This window comes from Dryas octopetala, chromosome 3 (assembly GCF_963921425.1).
Source record: "Dryas octopetala chromosome 3, drDryOcto1.1, whole genome shotgun sequence".
Lineage (NCBI taxonomy): Eukaryota > Viridiplantae > Streptophyta > Magnoliopsida > Rosales > Rosaceae > Dryas > Dryas octopetala.
Genome location: NC_141368.1, coordinates 22,139,644 through 22,157,398, shown reverse-complemented (window position 1 = coordinate 22,157,398; position 17,755 = coordinate 22,139,644). Strand labels below are relative to the sequence as shown.

At 36.4% G+C, this 17,755-nt stretch overlaps 1 long non-coding RNA gene across 1 annotated transcript; it reads left to right on the top strand.

Moving 5' to 3' along the window:
• The first annotated feature begins 10,469 nt into the window (after positions 1-10,469).
• Positions 10,470-16,301, top strand: LOC147291806 (uncharacterized). The gene is made up of 4 exons (XR_015121415.1): positions 10,470-10,828; positions 12,823-12,891; positions 14,777-14,838; positions 15,706-16,301. It is a non-coding gene; the product is annotated as an uncharacterized LOC147291806 (long non-coding RNA).
• The last annotated feature ends 1,454 nt before the right edge of the window (positions 16,302-17,755 follow it).

The window sequence follows — 17,755 nt, the reverse complement described above, 5'->3', positions numbered from 1 at the left end:
CTTTGACATTGGTGAGTCACGAGGCTTGCAGCTCAACATATCAAATCTTTTAAGTATCCGCAAAAGGTATGCTTGTTGTGAGAGTCCTAGAAGAAAATTCTTCCTGTCTCTTTTAATTTCTATCCCTAGGACATAAGAAGCTTTTCTAAGGTCCTTCATTTCGAATGTGTCTGACAAAAATCCTTGGTTTCTTGCAGCAGTACCTAGTTGCTACTTGCCAACAAGATATCATCAACATAGAGCACCAGAAAAGTGAAATCACTACCACTCATTTTGAGATATATGCATTCATCAGATGGATTTTCTAGAAATCCATATGATGTGATAATAGAATCAAACTTAACATACCACTGCCTAGAGGCTTGTTTGAGTACATAGATAGATTTCCTTAATTTGTAGGCTAAATGCTATTATCCTTCCTTTATGAAACCTTCAGGCTGAGACATATAAATCTCCTCCTCTAATTCCCCATTCAGAAATGCAGTCTTGACATCTATTTGATGAAGCTCCATGTCGAAATGTGCCACTAAAGCCATGATTGTCCTGAAAGCATCCTTGCTTGAAACAGGTGAAAAAGTCTCTGTGTAGTCAATTCCTTCCTTTTAAGTGAAACCCTTTTAGTCTTGCTTTGTATCTTCTATGCTACCATCAGGATTTTTCTTAGTTTTAAAAATCCATTTACATCCAATTGTTTTGAAACCTTGTGGAATCTCTGTTAACTCCCATACTCCATTGCCATGCATTGAGTCAATTTCTACTTCCATTGCATCTTTCCATTCTTGTGAGTTTGCATTGTTCATTGCCTGAGTGAAATTGCTTGGGTCAGATTCTGCTCCTATGTCAAATTCAACTTCCTGCAGGTATAAACATAGTCATCCGAGATGGTTGGTTTCTTTTGTCTAGTAGAATGTCTCCTTGGTGCATCTTGAATGGTATGTTGAATCTTAATGTTGTTTTGTTGTGGAATGACATTGTTTGCTTCTTCTTGTGGTTGCAAGATAACTGTATGTTCTGGTATAGGAACAATCTGTTCATATATTGGGAAATTTAATTCCAATATCTCGGTCTGCATTTGTGTTCTATCCAAAACTTCTCCCATCTCGAAATCACTCAATGCTTCATTTTGTGAAACTGCTTCATCTATAAATTTAGCTATGTTCGTCTCCACAATTCTGTTAGTGTGAGATGGACAGTAAAACCAAAAGGCTTTTGATTTATCAGGATAACCAATGAAAAATGCACTTGTGGTTCTTGCATCAAGCTTTCTTTGGTTTGGATTGTAAAGCTTAGCTTCTGCCTTGCAACCCCACACATGTAAGTGCATTAAACCTGGTTTTCTGCCTGTCCATAATTCAAAAGAGGTTTTGTCCAAAACCTTATTTAGAGCTCGATTTGTAGCATAGTTGGCAGTTTTTAATGCCTCTCCCCACAAGAACTTAGGCAATCCAGAAGTACTCATCATACATCTCACCACTTTTATAAGAGTTCGATTTCTCCTCTCAGCAACTCCATTTTGGTGAGGAGTGTCAGGAGTAGTGTATTGAGCTATTATGCCATGTTCTTGTAGGTATTGTGCAAATGGCCCCATGTTTTGACCGGCTTCACTATATTTGCCATAGAACTCACCCCCTGGCCTTATCAGACCTTACAATCTTAATAGATTTTCCAAGTTGCTTTTCAGCTTCCAATCTGAATATCTTGAAAGCCTTATAATGATTTCATTCATTTTATAAAGAAACCTTGTGCCATTATAAATAGTGATTTCATTCACTTTATTTCAAACACTCTATAACCTTCAGGGTTAATATCTTTGGTGTTTGAACTATAGGTTCTCATTATTCCACGTTTATAATGATGTTCAATTCTACTAGAATTGTCTCTTTCTAGTTTGACCAATCATTTAATTTTGTCAACATTTATAGTAAACGTGGTTCCACATTATTATAGCCCATGATGATTTTTAGTAGCTACTATAAACAAAATATATCATCATTATATCAACGATCTCACAATTCTCATTTGCATGCATTAGATATAAATATATATATATATATATCTTTGTAATTGGTACGCATGCCTCTTCAGGGGCTTTTATAGTCTTTCAAAGACTGTCATCTCTTCTAGGATGATTTGTGTACAGAATGTGGATCTTTAAATTTAATTAATTGGGCTTATGTGGACCATTTCATATACTCTCCACTTCTGGGGAGCTAAACTTTGGAAGCTATAGATTTGTCACGCTTCAAGTGTGCAATAAACCATTTTCCGCCAAATTGATGGACTACTATGTTAGGACATCAATCCATGTTGACATATATAAAATTCCATATATGACTTTGCAGTTTTGTTGTATATATATGCATCTAGCTTTCAAATAAATGCATTCACTAGATTTGCATTATCATTCATATCTCATTCCCATATTGAATGGTATGAAAAAGACTAGTACATGCATATTATGCTATTTCACACCGTTCTTCAGAAACGGTCATTTCTCCCTCTAACGGCAGTAAAATTTTCATAAGTGCATATTTAAAAATCAATAGTGTGAATGATTATACAAACTCAATTGCTTTTATAACTTCAAGTTATATAAAGACAAAACATAATCAAGTTTGCAATGCACATGTAGGTATATGAAACTTCTGATTTCAAATAATTCTTCAGCATCTAACTTTAAGTTATAATAAGAATCAATAAATTAATTATGAACAACTATGAACATATATGCCAATATGTTCTAAATTGAAGCTATGAAACTTTTAAGTTCATTAAAAGACATGAAACTTCAAGTTTCTATACAAAATATAAGCAGAACTTCGGGTTCTTAAATCTTGTTAAAGTATAGAACTACAAGCTCATATGAATAAAGGCTTTCTACTTAATCTAAACTTAATCAAGAACTTCAGGTTCATAAGAAAAATTATGAAGTTATGAAAAATTTGAGTTCTAAATCATGGAATGATAGATCAAAGAACTTCTGGTTCAATTTGATTCTATAACATAGAGCATGAAAATCAAGGAACTTCAGGTTCTGACTTGATTAAGTAATGCACATTAAACTACAAATTTTAGTCAATCATAAGAACATTAGGTTCTATCGCATCTCCAATTTTCATCCACTTCTGATAAAGAAACAAAAAGTCAAAGAACTTCAGGTTCTTATTTGACTGTTTAATGTAGAACTACATGTTATGATCCTATTTTTCATGAACTTCAAATTTCTCAGGTTTTAAGTAAAACCAAGGAATAAGGAACTTCACGTTATATGCGTTAGAATATCAATTTCTTTATAAGTTTGATCTCTCCATTCCGTGGTAGGAGGCATAAATACAGTATAGATCAAAGATTTAGAACTTCAAGTTCTATATAAAGAAAATGATATAGCCAACTAGTGTACATAATGAAAAGAATTAATTAACAATGTACAACATCTAATATTTATAGACCTGAACTTCTGGTTTAATCAATATTAGCAAAATATAGATAATATGTTCTCATGTATTTCCAAAACCTCAAATTTGGAGTAGGTTAGAACTTCGGGTTTTAAATATTTGCTCCTCAAAAGTCATAACATGAACATCATGTCCACATTAACATATTTCTGAAACTTCAGGTTCCAGAATCAAAACATGGGCATAAATTTAATTTAAAACTTCCGAGTCTAAAATGTTCGAGCTTTGAACTTCAAGTTCATATGCAGACTTCAAGTCCTTATTTTCTTTATGTCTGTACTATGTTAGAACTTCTAGTTCTTAACAGGATTCATATATTTTGAATTTCATGCCAAAATAATTTGCTCAAAACTTTAAGGTTGAGACTGTAGTAATTAGAATTTCAAGTTCAAAATTATATTTATACTCGAAGCTTTAGGTTCGATGTTTGGGACAACAGGTCCATAAAAAGAATTGTAATAACCTAGTTTTAAAAATAAAGTATAATTTTTGTTTATTAACATTTACTTATACTTATATTTATAAGTGCTTATATTAATATTAATATATATAATTTTTATATATATTTACTTTTTTTTTTTTTTATGTTTATATGTATATTTAAAAAAATAAAAAAAATGTTTTGGGTAAATTTTTTTAATTTTGTTTTAATTTGGGCTTGACTTGAAAGTTGACTTTTAAAATTAGTGGGTTTTTGATTTTGACTTTGGGTTCGTTCGAAAGGTCTCGAGCCTACAAGTCCATAAACGCGAACCGTGCGTGAATCAGAGTTACGGTTTGAGAGATACGAGCTCACTTAAGACAAACCCATAAGCAATGAAATAGACTCATATGTAATTGGCTTTCAGAAACAACACTATTTGATAGGCCCACTTACAACACCATTAAAACATGTAATGAGCTGAGTTCATTAAACATATGACGGGCCCAACTTACACCACACACCACACACTCATGGGCTCAAATGAATTATGATGCATGAAATGCATTTTACCTTAGTGCATGAGCTTTTGATTTTCAATCTTGATGTCTTCAACCTAAGACAAACTCTAATAAGCTAGACTCTTAATTATATCCTAGAGTTTGTTGAATGTGGCCAGCAAATGTAAAATAATTACAATGGTTTTGGTAAGAAAAAACCAATTTATAAATTCCTAGAACTATTAATCTCTCTCTTTGGTTTTCCTTGACAAAACAACCCAATTTGCTCACAATTCACTCAACACATATCCCCCAACTTAAACAATGTTCCTAGCTCAGATATATATATATATACCAACCCAGGTATTGTGTAACGGCCCGACCCAAATTTCACGAGAAATTTAAATTTTTATTCGTAATGGCCATTTAGAGGCATAGTGATAAATTGAATTGTGATACCTCGTATTTTTCAAAAAATTTATTTTAAATATTTTGAGAATTCATTTTGAAAATAAAAAAGTTTTGGTTTAATTTTTTAAATTAAGTTTTAAATTGAGTTTGACTGAAGAGGTTAACTTTTTATTTAACGAGTTTTGGACTTTGAGTTTGTCACTATTACAAAAACACTATATACATCACTAGCTTGTTACTGATACTATAAAAACTGTAACATCGCATTTTGTTTTCGACGATATCTAAACCAAATAACACATCATTAACATTTTTCATGTGATATCTATTGTACTTTTGTTAAGTTTAGAGGAGTTAAGAACTGATGTCGAATGGGTGTACTGATGACTTAAGTTAATCCACAAAAATAAAAATGCTACTGTTCACTCAACTTAAAATGTTTTTTTAGTCTTCCACCTAACCTCAGACCCGATAATCCCTCACATTTCACTCAGAAAACACCATCTCTCCATTATTGCCCTCTACCTCTCCTCCAAGCTCGGCGACCTTGCCGCCGACCCCGACCCCGACCCCCTCGATCTGGCCAAGGCCGCCCAGCTCCACTCCCGATGGGCTAAGCTCTCTCATCAGCTCCTTCTCTCTTTTCTGGATCTGCAAAACCTAGGTTAGGCTTCTTCCCTCTCTCTCTTTCTTTGTCTGTCTCTCTCTCTGGATATGAAAAACCTAGGTTAGACTGATATGGGCTCCGCCGATTCGACCACCAGTGCACCTTCGCCGACTGCGAAGCCCGAGATGGGGCGACGAGGAGGACGATCCTGCAACGTCACCTCTTTTCCCCTTTCCCTCTTTCTCTGTGATTTCTGTGTAAATTTTAGATTTCTGTCTAAATTTTGGCTATTATTTTCTACAGATAATTGATTATGTTTGCTTGAGGTCAGCAAAATCCTATTTTGATTTTTGGGTTTTGTTCTGGCATGTGATTTGTGCAGGATTTGCAGCTTTTTAATTTCTATTCGGGATAAGGAGTAAGGATTTGCAGAGAATGTAAGGATTTTATTTCATTTTTGGGTTCTTTTTTTATTTGTTCTGTATTGTATTTGTTTTATTTGGGGTTTCAAAATTCTGTGTTTTTATTTGGGGTTTCAATAGCACAGCAGAACATGATGAATTCCTTGCAGTCTAATATGGGTTCATTACAAGGGAATTCAGTGAAATCAGTGCAGCAGGTTGCTGTTGGTTCTCAATCTCCAACAAAATACTCTCAGTGCTCCACAATGTATACTTCGACACACACATTGACTTAATGTTCTGCGCGCATCACCATGATTCTTTCGGACTCTTGTGTTTTCTCAGAATCAAATCTGATATTTGGAGACATTATATCTTTGACTTTATTGGCTGACAGTTGTAGCTTCTCTTTCAATTCGCTTTAATTTTGTCATCTCTGTTTTTTCTTGGCTACATATGATAAAGAAAACATTTTTACTTGTGAACTCCTTTTTTATTTATACTTATTTCTAATTTGGTAAATCTTATAAAAATATTAACTCTAATTTGGTAAGTATTTGTGGAATCTTATCTCGCGAATAGAAAATAGGAGCAAAATCATATTTGAAGTGTCTTTTATCCCTATTGTGTAAACTCAAAGACAGTAGACTGAGAAATTGATTTAACTTGATTGATTATTATTGACTGAGTTGAAAACAACTTAAAATAGAATAAACAAAACTGACTTAGCACATAACTTGGAACAACACGTTCCATGACTAACAGACTTTCACCACTACTGGGATATCCCTACAGACTAGGAAACAACCAAACAACTAAGTCCCATAAGAATAGGATAACATACACCAACTTATTCAATAATTAATAAGTAAATAATAATAAACTTTAACACCCTCCCTTAAACTGAATGTCCTTCAGACATCAGTTATAAAGTAAAAACAAACTTATTTATCCATCTCAGCTCCCTCCAGCAAGATCCTTTATAGAGCAAACACCCAGCAAATTCCTCAACTTCAAGAACACAGCTCTTTTGAGAGGCTTGGTAAACACGTCTGCAATTTGGTCTTCACTTCTACAATAAACCAGATCAATGGTGCCATCTGTACACAAATCACGTAAGAAGTGATACCTCACATCAATATGTTTGCTTCTTCCATGTAGAATATGATTTTTTGAGAGTTTGATGGTTGAACTGTTGTCACAAAAAACTGGTGTAGATCCTTGCTGCTGGCAGTGTAGTTCTCCAAGTAATCTTCTCAACCATATCGCTTGACAAGAACATGAAGCAGCAGCAACAAATTCAGCTTCAGTGGTGGATAAAGTGACAATTGGTTGCTTCTTAGATGACCATGAAACAGCCCCTGAAGCCATCATAAACACATAGCCTGAAGTTCTTCTTCTATCATTTGGATCTCCAGCGTAATCACTATCAGTAAAGCCAATTAAACATGACTTTGACTTTGCTTCCTTTTTGTACAATATCCCAAAATCCATTGTACCTTTTAAATACCGAAAGATCCTTTTTGCAGCAAGGAGATGAAGTTTTGTTGGGCACTCCATGTAGCGACTAATGAGGCTCACAGCGTGCATAACATCTGGTCTTGTGGCTGTCACATACATTAAGCTTCCTACAATCTGCTTGTAGAGTGTGTTGTTGACCTTTTCTCCTTCAAGGTCCTTCATTAGCTTCATTCCAGGTTCAGTTGGGGTGCCTACTGGGTTGCAATCCTTCATTCCAAACCTGTCCAACACTTCCTGAACATACTTCTTTTGTGAAACAAAAATGCCTGCAGCAGATTGTTCTACTTCGATGCCAAGGAAGTAGTTCATCAGTCCAAGATCTGACATATCAAATTCAGTCATCATGGAATTTTTAAAAACATCAAACATAGCCTTATCGTTTCCAGTGGAGATTAAATCATCTACATATAAGCACACAATTAACATCTTTCCACCATCACCAACTTTAATAAAGAGTGTATGCTCATATGGACACTTTTTAAAACCTTCTTTGATGAAATAAGCTTCTATACGACTATACCAAGCTCTAGGTGTTTGTTTAAGCCCGTAAAGAGCCTTTCTCAACTTGTATACCTATTTTTCCTTCCCTTGTTGCACAAAACCTGGTGGCTGGTCAACATATACTTCTTCTTGCAATTCGCCATGCAAAAATGCAGACTTCACATCCAATTGAAAAATGGACCAAGAATTTTGAGCTGCAATGGAGAGGACCAATCGAATTGTATCGAGTCTTACAACCGGAGCGAACACTTCTTTGTAGTCAATACCCACTTCTTGCTTATAGCCTTTAGCCACAAGGCGTGCTTTGTATTTGTCAACTTCTCCATCCTTATTCAGCTTTGTTTTGTAAACCCATTTGACGCCAATCGACTTCTGCCCTTGTGGAAGGTCTGTCAACTCCCATGTATTATTTTTCGCAATTGATCTGATTTCCTCATTCATTGCTTGTTTCCATTTCTCCTCTTTGAGTGCTTCTTGGAAAGCTATAGGATTAGAATCTGAAAATAGAGCAAGATAGGTAAGTGGATATTCATCAGAGTGATCAATACCATCTACCTCATAGTCCATCATCCATGCTGGTCTTTTTCTCGTGCGTGGGGGCCTTGAATCAGCCGTGGAAATAACTCCATATGTACTTGCTTGTGGATTTGGTATGCTACTGGAAATTGTAATTGATGACTGCTCAGAATTTATTTCTTCTCCTTCATCAAAATCTGCAGGAATGTACTCCTTTGAGCTTTCAACAGCCCATGACCACGAGGATTCCTCATCAAACACCACATCTCGGCTGATCACAATCTTTTTATTGATTGGGTTGAACAATTTGTACGCCTTTGAATGTTCACTAACCCCAAGAGAAATGCACTTGACCCCTTTGTCATCCAGCTTCTTCCTCTTCTCATCTGGAATATGTGCATATGCTACACAATCAAAAATTCTGAAATGATCCACTGCTGGTTTATGTCTGTTCCATGCTTCTTCAGGTGTCATATCTTTGACAGCAAGTGTGAGACAACGATTGAGTATATGAATGCTCCAATTGACTGCCTCGGGCCAAAAACTCTTTGGAATGCTTCGGCTTGCCAGCATGCTTCGAACCATGTTCAGAATTGTCCTGTTCTTCCTCTTGGCCACTCCATTCTGTTGTGGTGTGTAGGCTGCTGTAAGTTGTCGCCTAATTCCATGCATCTCACAAAAATTTGCAAATTCTTGTGAGTTAAACTCTCCACCACGATCAGTGCGAAGAGTTTTAATTACTCTTCCAACATCCTTTTCAGCAAGAGCTTTGAAGTTTTTAAAGGCTGCAAAAGCTTCTGATTTTTCCTGCAAGAAGTAAACCCACGTTTTTCGACTGTAATCATCAATAAACGTGATAAAGTACCTCTTGTTCCCATTGGAAGTTGGGTTGATGGGTCCACAAATATCTGAATGGACTAACTAAAGAGATTTGCGAGCTCTCCATGCTTTCCCCTTTTGAAAAGTGTCTCTATGCTGCTTGCCAACAACGCATTCTTCACAAATTTGAGATGGACAATCAATTGGTGGAAGTCCTTTCACCATACCTCGCTGATGAAGGGTTTTCAATCCATTGAAATTCAGATGTCCATAGCGGAGATGCCATAGCCATGCTGTATCCTTCACTTGAGCAGAGAAACATGACTCAGTCACACTTTGGATATGCAACGGAAACATCCTGTTTGCTGACATGCTAACTTGTGCAATAAGCCCCTTCTTTGGATCATGGATTTGACATGTTCCTGCTTGAATATTGATCACATAGCCTTTTTCTTGAAGCTGCCCCACACTCAACAGATTGCTTTTCAAATCCGGAACAAAGAAAACACTAGATATAGTTTGAGAAGTGTTATCTTTGGCCCGAATTTTAATATTGCCCTTGCCCATGACAGAAATTGCAGAATTATCTTCAAATCTTACAGTGGTGCGACAAGACTCATCCAAATCAGAAAATGCTGACTTATTACCACACATGTGGTTACTGCAACCTGTGTCTATATACCACACATCATGGTGAGTGTTTTCAATAGTTTGGCAAACCATCAAAAGAGTAGCTTCATCTTTTTTTTCTATAAAATTTGCCTTTTCACCTTTATCTTTGTTCAAATTTGTTCGACACTCAGAACGATAGTGGCCATACCTGTGGCATCTGTAGCATTCAATGTTTGTGTAACGACCCGACCCAAATTTCACTAGAAGTTTAAATTTTTATTTAACTTTGGTTTCAAAAGGGTTTCAAGGAAGTTTAGTTTTACGCGACCTTGGAAATTTTTTTAAATTACTTTGGGAGTTTTTGAGAAATAAATGTTTAGGATTTATTTTTAAACTTTCGTTTTAAATTAGACTTGACCTCAAAGTTGACTTTTAAAATTAGTGGGCTTTCATCTTTGACTTTGAGCACGTTGGATAGGTCTCGAGTCCACGAGTTCGTAGACACGAAGCACGCGTAAAACGGAGTTACGGTTTGAATTTTACAGACGAACAAAGCATGGGGGCATTTTAGACTTTTGCGTTACATAGATTGTTCTAGAAAGACCCAAATTTGTATTTAAATTACCTATCTCTCTCTCTCTCTCTCTCTGGGGGACACACAGACTCACGCACACACACCCCCCCCCCCCCCCCCGAATTCTCTTTTCTCTCTCTGGCCGATCATCTTCTCCGGCAAGGACTCCCTCGCCCGGCGACCGGAGGCGGCGAGACCTCCACCCAGCTACTCGCCGTCCTTCTCTCTCCTTCCCGGCGTCTCTCCTCCCTAGAAACCCAGCAGAAAACCCGAAACCAGAGCCAACCCGATTTGGGACTTCGGCGGAGATTCGTCGATCCCGGCGGAGTTGGGATGCCGGAGAACAACCAGTCGCTTCCGCTCGACATTCCGAGCAAGGTGGTACCCTCCTTTCACACCGAAGATAACCCACGACTGAGAATCGACGATTTAAAGCCGACGGCTCCTTTCCCTTCTCCGACGACTCCTGCGGCCGATTGCCATGATTCAGGTATCAATCTTGACTCTCTCTCTCTCTCTCCTCTACGCATTGGTTGGGTTGGATTGGCCCAATTATGTTAAGAATTGAAAACCCAACTCAGCCACTAACGGGCACAGCGAGCCTCGCCGCGTGTGGTGGCTGGTTTGGACTCCCTTTAATGTTTTTTAGTCTTTCTTAAGTTCAATGAGCCTATTGGAGTTAGAATTAAGTTGATATATTGTGATTAGGTTAAAAATTAGTTTTCGATAGCCGGCAGAAGTGGCGGCAGTGTCGAAGTTCGGCCACTCCGAGACCATACGGCCGCTAAATGGAAATTGGGTTAGTTAATTGGAGAATATATTGATTGTGAGTTGATTTGTGGGCTGGAATTGCAAAATTTCCGACAGTTATTGAACCGATTTTGGTTTATCGGTTGAATGTTGTGAAATTGGACAAGTTGTGAGAACTTCGGAAATAATTGTGACATTTGGTTGTTTGGATAGGTTGGGTATACTTGAGGATCTCAACCTTTAACGGAATCATAAACCGAGTCGCGAAGGATATGATACACGAGAAAAGTATAATTTCTATTTGTCTAAATTTGAGACATTTCTGTTTTATGAGTGGATCGACTGGATTAGATTTGACTTGGGTTAATTGGTTTTTAATGATTGAAGGATCTAAATTATTTGAAGAGCTTAATTATGAGATTAATCGGCTATCACAGTGAATTGGATTGATAATTGGGTGACTTGGTATCATGCTTGTTTGGTATTGAATTAAGTTAACTTGAGACAAATTTTAGACTTTCGAACAGTACAGAGGGACACTTCGGTTGTTTCATGCAATTTCAATTGACACTAGTTTTCTCGACTATTAAATTAGATTTTTCTCACTGTGAGTGGACTTAGTTTTATAAATGTTTTTATGAAGTTTCAAAAATTAAACTCTTATTTGTTGCCTTGAGTTTTATTTGGATTCATGAGATGAGCATATAAATTTATAATGTTTGGGCTTGACATTTGATTTCCTGGTTTTAAGAATTATATTATTTTGAGACGATTTATTAATTGCATGATTTGAGGATTTGTGAAAAGCTTAAGAAATCGTTGATTTTATCTATTTACAAGAATGGTTTTAGAAAATGGCAGAGCGATTTTCAAATCGCCATATAAGTACCCTCACCCACAGGTACAAATACAAATAGGTCTTTGGGCCGTGTGCCGGGATGCCTCGCCCTTTGGGGGTAGTCTACGTGCACATACGACACTTTGGCTTGTTGTACGACGGCGATTCGACGGTACAAGGGCCACCGTATGTCCACTTGTATGACGGCGATTCGACGGTACAAGGGACATCCTAAGTCCACTTGCATGACGGCGTTGCGACGGTGCGGGTGGAAGGGCAATCTACGTGCACGTATGACACTTTGGCTTATTGTATGACGGCGATTCGACGGTACAAGGGCCACCGTATGTCCACTTGTATGACGGCGATTCGACGGTACAAGGGACACCCTAAGTCCACTCGCATGACGGCGTTTCGACGGTGCGGGTGGAAGGTTATGTAGACGGTCCACTTGGTGCGACGGTCTTGTACGGTACCAATGTGGAGCCTGTAAATTGGGTGCTTATATGGCCAACGTTTTTACTAAAAAATTTATTAGATAAAAATATTTTTAGTTATTTTCTATCAGTTCAAGACTCAAAAGAGGTTTTAGCTAGAAATTTTATAAGATACAGCATTTCTATTACTTCCTATTATTTTCTTTGATTAAAAGGAATTTCAAGTTGAAATTGTTATATAGAAACTTTTTGTTGGAATTATGTTCATGATGTAAGGTTTGTTAAGTTGTGAAAGAGTTCATTACAAAGATGTTTTCAAATGATATTCATTTTCAGTTCAAATTGGATATTTTTCAGCCCGAGCAGTTTTGTAAAGTGGTTTTCAAATGAAAGGTTTTGAAGTTTATTTTGTCCACTCACTGAGAGTTTTCTCACGTGTTATTTTTATGTTTCCCCCAGGTAATAGCGATCACTGAGGTCGGACCGTACCACGTCGAGGCATTCGAGTTATTCATCTCCAGCTTATTGGTATAATAAGATCAAGGTTTTCCTTGTAATAAATAAAATGAGATATGATTGTATAGTGGATTAGATATGCTCTGATTAGAATTGTATTACTTGTTGTGGGTCTGAGACATTATTATTTGGTTGTGGTAGAGGTGGTTGATATGTTAGAAGTGCTTTTTAACAGGTTTGAAATTTCTAGGTTAGTCCATTTTCAGGGGAGGTTCTGCCGAATTTTCGGTAGGATTTTCCTTGAATTTGGATTCCCGCAGGACCTCTCCGGGTTTCAGGGTGGAATCCGGGGGCGGTCCTGTCAGTTTGACTTATCGAACCTTGAATCTTGATCATGTCTTTTGCCTCTACTTTGGGAATTAGGAGTGGAGTGATCTTCTGACTTGTTGTGTCTGCCTTCTCTGTTGCCATCATTATTTCTTCTGCCTCTACCCCTTCCTCGGCCTCGACCTCGACCCCGACCTGAGCCTCTGGATGTTGGGGATTCATAGTTGGTAGAGACCTTCAGAGCTTGCTCCTCAATGGTACTGCGAGTGATCTTCCGTTCATGTACCAGTAAGAAACTTTGGAGTTCATCAATTGAGAGTTCATCAACATCATTTGATTCTTCAATCGAGCAAACAATATAATCAAACTTTGGAGTCATAGACCGCAAAATCTTTTCAACAATGGTAACATCTTCCATCTTGTCGCCATGGATCCGCATCTTGTTTGCAATTGCCATTGTTCTGGAGAAATAGTCATTGACAGACTCTCCCTGCTTCATTTGAAGAGCCTCAAAATCTCTTCGGAGTGTCTGCAATGCAGAACGTTTCACCTTTGTTGAGCCTTGGTACTTCTTTTTCATGGAGTCCCAAATTTGCTTCGAAGTGTCTTTTTGAAGAATTGTCTCTAGAATTGCACGATCTATTGCTTGAAAAAGATAATTCTTCACCTTTAAATCTTTCAGCCGTTGTTCTTCCAAACTTTTTTGTTGAACTTCTGTCAACACTGCTCCATTTCCTGGTTCATGAATGCCGGTTTCCACCAAAGTCCAATACTCCTTGGATCTCAGGAAATTCTCCATTAACATGCTCCAATGATCATAGTGACCATCAAAGCGAGGAATTGCAGGTTGCACAAAAGTTTCTGATGCCATGAGAGTTGCTGCTGCAATACAAGAGTGAGTAGAAGAGAGCTGCTGCTCAGTGAAGACTTTCTACACGACCTCTGTTTCTTTTTCTCTCTGTGGCTCTGATACCAAATGTAAACTCAAAGACAGTAGACTGAAATTGATTTAACTTGATTGATTATTATTGACTGAGTTGAAAACAACTTAAAATAGAATAAACAAAACTGACTTAGCACATAACTTGGAACAACACGTTCCATGACTAACAGACTTTCACCATTACTGGGATATCCCTACAGACTAGGAAACAACCAAACAACTAAGTCCCATAAGAATAGGACAACAGACACCAACTTATTCAATAATTAATAAGTAAATAATAATAAACTTTAACATATTGGTTGTGAGAGATTCAGGTTTTTAATTCATAAGTATGCTTCAATTGATTTATAAAGAGATTTTTGGTGTAGGTATATGAATATGCTGCTTCATGGATATGTTGGTTGCTTATCAGATGTAGTTTCCTGTGTTGTATTATCTACAATCTTTTCCATGAACAATTATGTCTTGCTTTAGCCTTGTAGCTTCTGGTGTGTGTTCCGACTGTTCATGTCGTATCAAATGCTTTTTTTTTTTTCAACAATTTTAACTACATCTTGCTGAATAGTTTTCCATTTTCCTTGAATAATGTTCAGAATGTAATGCTTTTCTGAATTATTACCCTCATAAGCAAATCTAGTATGCTTTTTTTGTGCAAGTATTGACTTATATTTGTTGCATCTCTAGATTCCATATCCCAGACAGTAAATGCAAATTTTGGTGATTAGTAAGAGGAATTCTATCAAAAGGTAAAGATTCCCTGACTCCTTGTCAATTAAATGGTCCTCACATTCTTTGTTTATTTAAGCCTCCTGCACTTGATCAATCACACACTCACAGAAGCACTCACAATGCAGACGAATAAAAGAGAGAAAGTGAGAGAAGAAGGAGACATATATATATATATAGAGAGAGAGAGAGAGAGATTATAGGGCTAAGTCTAATATTCAGCTTCACACATTTTCTTAATTCATCTGGTTTCTTAAGTCAATAGCCTATGACTCTGTTACATTGGAAAAGTAAATCTTAGCCAACATCAACCTAAGGTAATGTCAAAAGACCAAAATAGACATAGGAAGTAAAACCCTTAAACATAACAGGGCATTAACATTAACACACATATGATATAAGATTAGAAAGAAATTGAAGGCAGGGTTTTTGGGGTCTGGCCATTTGCAGGTTTTTGTCATATTTTTGGTTCCTGAATGTATAATTCAATTGATAATGGAAAAACTAGTTGATTGAGCTTTGTGTTCAGTTGGCCTATTTTTGGTTCTGTAGCTCCCATTTTCTACTTGCACTATTTCCTGTTTTTTGGGGCAAACTCAGATGGTGTTTTTAAATGTAATGCTTAAAATTGCAAATATGTGGAAGAAAAATAGATAATGGAATAAGAAATGCAAGCCTAGATGAGCTAATAACTATAATGAGTCATAACTTCTTTGACATCCTTATTTACAGAGCATGTCCCCTTCCTTTTAATGTTTGGTAGTTTTTCCTGTATTAAGAAGTTAATATATCAGGTTGGGGAGTATGATGTATTGCTTACCATTTTGTTTTTTCAATGGTTGGGGGTTTTCCAACTAGACGGTAAACCTTTGTGACATGCATGCTAGGATCGATTGAGAGCATGGTGGACTTGCATGTGAGTTTGGAGTTGCTGCCTACTGAAACCGAGCTGTACTTTGGGATAAGAAGCCATAAACTTAGTTGTGAACCCTGTGTGAGCCATTCTGACTTTGTGACTAGCTAGTACATGAGAATTGAATTAGTCAATGTGAATTAGAAATGTGACTAGCTATCAAATTGCTTGCAAGAATTGCATATACTGGCTATCTCATTGATTGATTTGTAGGGGCCCTTTATTAATTAGTATTAATTTTAACCCAAATTGTGACTTTGCTTCTGCAGGCCTTGTTTGGATTTGGTTTTAGCTTGCATGTTTTGATTAACTTATAACATATATGATGCAGGAGCATCTCCTAGGGTTCCAAGACTTATTATTTTATTTAGTAGCTTTTTAATTTTTATTTCCTAGCTGGATTTAGAGTCTAGTTTCCTTATTTCATTAGGTCTTTAAGGTAATTTTACTTTATGTTTTCCTAGTTGGCTAAGGTTTATTGTTTTCCTAGTCAATTGAGGAAATTGTTTTCCTATATAAGCTTAAGGCTTAGGTTGTAATAGACAGTTTTTGGCATAATATTATTCAGAGATTTCTGATGTGAGAGTTGCTTTTGGGTTCCTAAACCCTAGAACTCATCTATCTACTTTCCAACTTTGATTCTATAGCTTTATTCTCTCTCTTTTCTACTGTTATTGCTGGATTTTCCTTTCTATTGTGGTTTTTGCCCTATTACTACAGCTGGACAGCAGTCTATGCTTCTGTCCTCCATCAATATATGTTAGTAATTTATTTAATTATCATTCCAGTTCACTAAAGAGAAAACCAAGCGATCCAGTTATAGCCAAGAAAAGATTGATGAGGTTCGGGTTGAGTGGGGGGAATTTATGAACTTGAATTATGTTTAGACATGCATGTTGGCATTTGGTCCCTTGATATTTTGTTGATATTTTGTTTAGATCAATTTAGCTAGCTAGAGTTGAAATGCCATTATTTTGTTAAGGAATATTGCAGATTTGTAGACGAAGGGTTGCTGCATGCTTATGGAATTTTGATGAGGTGCTGCTGCCATGCCATTTTTTTGTAAAGGAACAATTGGTTTAGTCCAAGTGCTGCTGCCATGCCTATATTTTGTGAATTGTGGCATATTTTTGAATACCAAGTGCTTGAAAAGAAGAAATAGGGTAGCTAAGTACATGTGCTAGATAGTTTAAATTGTGTAATCCCTTTTGGGTTATTTAATTGACCAAGTACTTTCATTTTCATATTGTATGGATGATGACATTGTGGGAAAGAAGGTATTTTTAACTTGGAAGCATTAGTGAATTGTGAAATTGCAAGCAAATAGGTATTTTGAAATTGCCAGCAGGCTTTACCTTTAGGTACTTGCAATTATCAATTATATCACTTGTTTATAAATTAAACTGATGTATACTACACTTCACATGTCACTATTTTTGTAGGAAAAACTTAAACATATCAGTTATTGCACAAAACTGTAATTTTAGAGATAGTACATATCATATTTAAAAAAAATACTGATACAATAGACAAGTTTCGTATTAGTTTAATATGAAAACTGATGTCTACTAATTAAACACGATGTATATACTTGACTTACTTGACTGTATTATATCAAATTAAATTCAAAAACTGATGTGTAATGTAGTCAATCATATCAGTTCCACAATACTTTATGATGATCTATATATATAACATATGTGTTTCACTTACTTTGCTCGTCGGATATTTCATAAACTGATGTATGTTGTCCATCATTAATATCGAATTTAAAATAAATATGATATTAGAACATATATTAGACATCAGTGAAAAATTGATGTATAACTGATGTACATTAGATATCGCCTCTGGAGACATCGGTTGAAAATAAGATTATACATCAGTTTAACACTGATGTATATCGATGTATTTGTAGTAGTGTGTGCTTGTTGGATAAGTTTTGAGCCCACGATTTCATAGACATGTAGCACGCGTTGATTTGAGTTACGGTTTGAGAGATATGGGCGTTTGAAGCGAGGGGC